The sequence below is a fragment of the Papaver somniferum genome, chromosome 1 (genome assembly GCF_003573695.1).
Source record: "Papaver somniferum cultivar HN1 chromosome 1, ASM357369v1, whole genome shotgun sequence".
Classification (NCBI taxonomy): Eukaryota; Viridiplantae; Streptophyta; class Magnoliopsida; order Ranunculales; family Papaveraceae; genus Papaver; species Papaver somniferum.
In genome coordinates, this window is record NC_039358.1 from 181,601,706 (window position 1) to 181,608,894 (window position 7,189).

General features: G+C 40.2%; 1 non-coding gene across 1 annotated transcript; it reads left to right on the plus strand.

Moving 5' to 3' along the window:
- The first annotated feature begins 5,710 nt into the window (after window positions 1-5,710).
- Window positions 5,711-5,814, plus strand: LOC113341752. The gene has a single exon (XR_003356120.1). It is a non-coding gene; the product is annotated as a small nucleolar RNA R71 (small nucleolar RNA).
- The last annotated feature ends 1,375 nt before the right edge of the window (window positions 5,815-7,189 follow it).

Below are 7,189 nucleotides of genomic sequence, written 5' to 3' on the forward strand. Positions count from 1 at the left end.
TGAAATTTACCCAGAATGGTGCATGTAGCAACAATCCCAGATATTCTGTAAATTTTGGCACCTTGCCTACATTCAATTAATATCAGTTTCTTTGAACGCTTTTTGTGCTATGTTCCCCGGCTGAACCCTTAATGTTGATATGGCATGACGATTTGTGTTCACTCGCAGTAGAGTAGCACGAATTTCCAAGTATCAAGGATAAGGTATTTGCATAAGGTATTCAATCAGAAAGCATGCTGCTCTCTGGCAATGAACTTAAAAGAACTCTGTGTCAACACATAGAATTCAATCAATTATCCTGAGTAATTTGAAAAAGTTAAGGTTTTGCGCCTTGCGCAGTATATCAGAACTTGCTTGTCGAAATTAAGCCTAGGAAAACTAGGTAATTAATCCGCCATGAATTAGTAGATGCAAAATCTTGCCCAGAATCAGAAAAACAAGGAGTCGCAGGATAGGAGCAGCAGCAAAGGGAGGTGTGACCATGCCTTAAACAAGCCGGCACCATTTGCTGTTGGCCACGCCCCATCCTAAACTGGCCATATTTCCCTCGACCAATCAGGTCGCCTTAAACTATTCACACGCACATAAGTTGTGGTTGAGCCCAGACTTGCCGACCCCATTCCCCATCGACCAATCAGGTCGCTTTAAAGCCGCCACACTCACAACATAAGTGCAGGCACGCCCATGCAATTGGTCGTCCCTCTTTTCTGACCAATCAGGTTGCTCTAAACTTGCCACAGTATTAAAAAGGGGAAGCTGCACCAGATATAGTTACGAAGCCAATTGGCTTTCCAAAAACCGCGCCAACATGCCAAACATGCCATGTTGCGCCAATGACATAAGCGGCATGCCAACATGACACTTTGCGGAAGCATGCCAAAACATGCCACGAGGCGTGTGGGACCCAGGAAACTCTAGGAATGGCGCCATATCATAGCCACCCACGACAATCCTTACTCCTGTGGTCGTTTCCACACCATGGCCTTGCTACAGTTCCCTTGGCCCAGCTATGGCATCGTTTGCACAAAAAGTATTGTCATGCCGCGTCTGCATGCCACACACACTAATTAGGGTTTCGGCATGCCAAACCCTAATTTAGGCAAAGCTTCTACGCCAACCAAGCCAAGTAACGTTCCCAGAGCATTGGGATTGATGTGGAAACAGGGCCAATGTTGCCACGCCACATTTCGGATCTAACACCAATGTGCCAAAATCTAGCGGCCATGGCTACGCCAGGCGCTGCCTGCATCCTCGTGCCACTGGCATGCGCCAGCTATCTCAGCCACGCCATTGTGCCGCAGCGCACGTGCTAATTAAGGTTTCGATATGCCAAACCCTAGTCTAGCTAAAGTCGCCATGCCAACTAGGTTAAGTGATTCTCCTAAGGCCTTAAGTTTAACTTAGCAACAGGGCCAATGTTGCCAGAGCCAAATTTGGGTCTAACACCAATATGCCAAAACAGCTACCACGGCTACGCCACTGGCATGCCGCTATGCCATGGCTACGCCAGACGCCACTATGCCAATGGCGCCACTTTTCTATACAACAAGATATGGCCATAATCAATGGCCATCCTTCCTCATGAGATGCGATCTCAGCCATCCAAATTCGCCACCGAAATGACAGGCTTGTGGCAAATTTTAGGCTACAAGCCGCTTAAATCTCGTGGCCATGGCTATGCCGGGCGCCACTTATACCACCGTGCCACTGGCATGCACGAGCTATATCAGTCATGCCGCAGTGCCACTGACATACACCAAAACGTCGATACCATGCGCCAACAGAAGGTATCCATAATCAACGGCTACCCTTCCTCATGAGATACAATCTCAGCCATCCAAGTTTTCCACCGAACTTGCGGACTTGTGGCAAGTTTTAGGCGACCAGCCAAGACGTGCCTAATAGAATCACATGCTATTTTCCTGCGGCAAGACTCTTGACTTTGACGCACATAGCAAAGTCTACATGTTTTCCACGAAAACACTCGAGACATCAAACATGTCACAAACTGGGGGTACTCATCAGGGTACTGGTCTGGCAGTTTACAGCGTGCGGCATGCAATACGCCCATTATAAGAAAGTGTCATGAAGTGGGGCAATTAGTGGCGGCAGGAAGTAACGGGTGTAAACGGATCCACTTCCTTCATGATGGAAGCATGGGTTTCTGACGGTTATACGTTACTCCACTCTTCCATCACCAAAACGTTCCCACTTCCTACGAGACCAGGGTACGTTTCAATATGACTTGTATAAATAGGCTTCACTTATTTCCACCCAATAACAAGTTTTTGGTCGGCAACAACATAGTATCCAGAAATCACCAAGAACTGATAGCTTTTCACTCTGCAAGCCAGTTCCACTTTCTGATACAAGTCATAAAACAAGCCACATCTTCAGAATTAACCATTCTGGTCTCAACACTCTCTTCGCTTCCCTCCCTAAGACCAACCCTTTTCCTTCACTTTGTGACCGAAGCAATCCTGGAACGACTATTTCTTGGTTTAGGCCAGGATTGTACAGATTGATCTCTCGAATCAAAAGTACTCCCGTGCAGTGCATTGTTTAGGGTTTAGATTCGTTTCTCATCCACAAACCCAAAATTACCAAAATCAGCAGAAACAGTTTTCACCCACAAACACCAGCTATACTTAATTCAATCACCCCGGATCCAATCAATTCCAGCCATCAGAACCTCCAATTTCTCAGTTCAAAACCCCATAGATCTATTGATGTCGCTACCTTGAGAAGAACTCGAATCCCCATTCTTGCAGATACTAAATCAGACCAACACCGTAGAAATTTGATAACAACAGTTGCTTGGATCTTTTTCCTTGCTATAAGAGCATCACCAGCTTAATAAGAAATGGAAATTTCTTTTACTCTATACAGAACAGGTGATGCCTTTCTTCATAACTCCCATTGAAACGTGTGAAGGAAATGGTGACACGTTATTCGGCCTTTAACCCATAGTGGAATTTAGGACTTCCTGCCTTTCTCTATTGTCGTGAATGGTTAGGTGGTGCCTTATCTTTCTGGTGCCATGAGTCAGTTTGGTGCTCATCGCCGCAAATGGCATTTAACTTTTAGTTAAGCCATTTATTTTCCGGGTGAACGGATTTCAATTGATATTCCTGTAAAAGCTCTAAAAGATAATTATTAGTGAAATATCGAGACCTAGTTAGTGTAAATTTGGGAGCAGAAAGTCGCACTTTCGTGCTTATCAAATTCCCCCACACTTACATTTTGCTAGTCCCGAGCAAAACAAGAAAAATTATATCCGCTACACAGCTGGATATGGAGAGACGTCATCTAGATAAAACCAGTAAACAGTGATGAAGAGAAGAGTTTGCTAAACAGCAAGACGAAACCACTAAACAGTGGTGAACATAAGTCTGCTAAACAGCAAGACGAAACCACTAAAGAGTGGTGAAGAGAAGTCTGCTAAATAGCTAGACCGATAATCAGAAGACCGCTCAACAGCTGGTCATATCATAAAAAATAAAGGATTTTTTTTTTTGTAAAGAAAGCGAAAACCTAAAAAAAAAAAAAAACTGAAGTGTTAATCACTCCCCCAACGTTAAACATTACATTGTCCTCAATGTAATTGAGTCATCCAATGTAAAGTTAAGATGGGAAAAATCACAAGCAAACAAATAAAAATAAGAGAAAGAAAATGGGAACAAATCTGGTGGGTTGACTCCCATGAAGCGAAAGATATCTGTTCCCCGGCTTGCATATAACAAGTAATCTTAAACAAGGTGAAGACGGTATCCCAAAGTAACCTGCCAAGCATATATATAAAGTATGAAAAGCTGGGGATCAACCCAACAAATCAAGTCAGTTGAAAATAAGGAACTGCAAACACTATAAACATTCAAAAAGATATGTGAATCCATAAGTAACTCACTCCCATAAACAACAAGTTCGGATTGTTTACTAGTTTCGATTCCCTGTAGAGACTCCAAATTGGGTATCAAATCAACTGAAATATTTCAGCGGATTCACTAGAAGTCGGTGGAAGTAATGCATTAGCAATATCAATAAGCATCAAATCATGGAAGTTGACAAAATGAGCTACGCAAGCAGTTTTGTTACTGTGAATTACCCGACTAGTATCCATATGTTCAACACCTATACAAGCATCTTGAAAACTACTAGGTGGAACAACGAAAGAAGGGTTCAATGCAGCAATATCGCGAAAAGCATGATTATCTGAATCGGTAAAATAAGATAAGCAAATATCTGATAATTCATTTTTAGTGAACTCCTTACAATCTGTAATGTCTTGAGGCATGTTTCCAAGATCCACATTATAACAGTGAGTATAATCATTCACACTATCAATTATGCATACATGTTCACAAGTTTCAGAAGTCCGAGATGAATTTGAAAGGATAAACACATTTATCTCCATTTTCATATTTTCAAAAGTAAGTTCCGTAATTCCATTTCGACAATTGATAACCGCATTAAAGGTAGCCAAGAAAGGCCTACCTAAAAATGACAGGAATCTGCCCACTAGGATTAAAAACAGGTTGAGCATCCAAAACAATAAAATGAACAGGATAAAAAAATACTTTCAACCTATATAAGAACATCATCTACCACTCCTCTAGGAATTTTAATGGACCTATCATCCAATTGGAGGGTAACATTAGTGGGTTTCAAATCACTAAGTTCTAATTGCACATATACAGAGTACGGCAGGAGATTCAGATTAGACCCTAGATCTAACAATGCATGTTCAATCCTATGTTCTCCTATGGTGCAAGTAATCGTTGGACAACCTGGATATTTAAATTTGGGTGGAGTTTTTTGTGTAATAATTGAGCTTACCAGTTCGGTAAGGAAAGCTTTCTTATGCACATTCAATTTTCGTTTCACAGTGCACATATCTCTTAGAAACTTAGCATAAGAAGGAATTTGTTTAATGGCATGTAAGAGGGGAATGTTGACTTTAACCTGTTTAAACACTTCTAAGATGTCATCAGGACTAGCTCATTTCTTACGAGGTACCAATGCTTGAGGAAAAGGAGCGCGGGGAACATAAGAAATTTCAGAATTACCTTTCTCGGTCTCATCGTTTTCTTTTTGTGTTGAAGGGGTAACCTGTGTAATAGTAGGCGGGTTATTATCTTGCACTTTCTCCTCGGCATCATTAACATGATTATCAATGACCCGTCCACTCCTGAGGGTTGTGACGCCTTGAATATGATGAGTTGGATCAGCACCAGATGTGCTGACCTCTAAAGAACCATTGGGGTTAAGCTGCATTTGACTCGGGAAACGACCCTTGACTCGCTCATCCAATCAGCTAGTAATCTGATTTAGTTGTTGTTGTAAGTTCGCCATAGATGTTTGAGTAGCCTGCATAAATAAACTCATACTTTCTTCCAAACTAAGATCTTTGGTCAGAAAAATCATTAGTAATAGAAGATGTATGTGCCATAAACTCAACATGCTTAATTTTAGCATTTCTTTCTAACGACTCAAGTCGAATTCATGGTCAGCTTTGTAAACCCTTTTGGTACTGGTCATTATGGGTTCTCTAGCCTCCCACTCTTGGGGTTTTTCGGCTATTTCATGCAAAAACTTATAACCTTCTTCGGCAGTCTTATCAGGGAAATTACCACCACATAGTGATTCTATCATAGTCAATGTTCTGAAATCTAGTCCCTCATAAAGGATCAATGTGAGCCTAGGAGTATCAAATCCATGGTGTGGACATTGTAGCAAGAGATCATGGAACCTCTCTAAATAATCATAAAGAGATTCTCCTTCTTGTTGCGAAAAACTATTCAACTTTTGACGAATGGAAATAATTTTATGCCTAGAAAAGAATTTATACAAGAATAGATTAATCATGGCATCCCAAGTACTAATTGATGAAGGAGCTAATGCGTTTAACCATGATTTTGCCTTACCCTTCAAGAAAAAAGGGAACAACTTAAGTCTAAGATACTCATCAGCTAAATCCTTAAATTTCATTGTACCACACAACACTTCAAAATCTCTAATGTGGCAGTAAGGATTTTCTTTCTCCTTACCATAGAAATTAGGAAGTGCCTGAATGGTGCTTGCTCTAATCTCATAGGTTGTTGTAGTGGTAGGCAAAACAATACATGAAAGTTGAGAGACTCTAGTTGGGTACATATAGTCTCACAAACTTTTAACCGGGGGGTTCGTACCCTCATCATCAGTTCTCGTCATGTATAAATGATTACTTTAACAAGACGAATAATTGTTCTCTATCCCAACTACTAGGTAGATATTGCATATGCTAACAAAATGCAGAATTCAGTTCAAACTCGCCTTGCAAAAGCTTCGCGAGTGTTTCAGATACTTACTTGTCTGCCTATTTTGGAGAGATTTCAACTGTGTTCTTCAAACTAAGGTACCTAAATAAAATTAAACAAACTGCGTAAAAAGAACTAAAAGAATTCTAAAAGAAAAAGGAAAATAAACTATGTACAGAAAATAAAAAATAAACTACGACTAGAAAATAAACGATATCAATTAGAGAGAGTATTTTTCAACCACTCTCCGGCAGTGGCGCCAAAAACTTGATGGGTCGGTAGACCGACTTTGTTTTACCGTAAGTGCACGGTGTCAAAATTGCACACAATAGCAAGCAAGGTTCGTTCCCTCAAGGAGTGTGAAAACTATTACTGATCAATATCAAGAACTAACTAATCAAGATGCAATATTTTGAAGATTGTTGTGCTAAGAAAGTAAGCTAACAAATAAACAAAGAAGATTTATAAAGATTGTAAATCAGGGATGTGGAAATATTAGGGTTGCAGAATCCGTTGTAGGCTAAAGCTTCACTTATGTCTTTCACAAAGGTCTCATTTGACTCATGTACAATAGCAAACCTATCTATCGAAACACGGAAGATATTTCAGTTAAGAACAATAGATAAGAATTATCAAGAGGATATGTTTGTTCTCGATCTAGAAGGTAGAAATCCTAAGAACTAATCATACAAGGCATAACTAGTCTAAGAATATTCATAAATCAATTGGTAACAAGGTTCAATGAGAATTTCTATCAACCTAACAATAGACTATACATGACATAGAATATGAGAAATTGAATAGAAAATAAACCTTTGAAGAGAAAATCAAACACATGACATTAAGCTGAAAGTTGGTGAAAACCTTTGTTTAAAAAGGTAAGTAATTTTAAA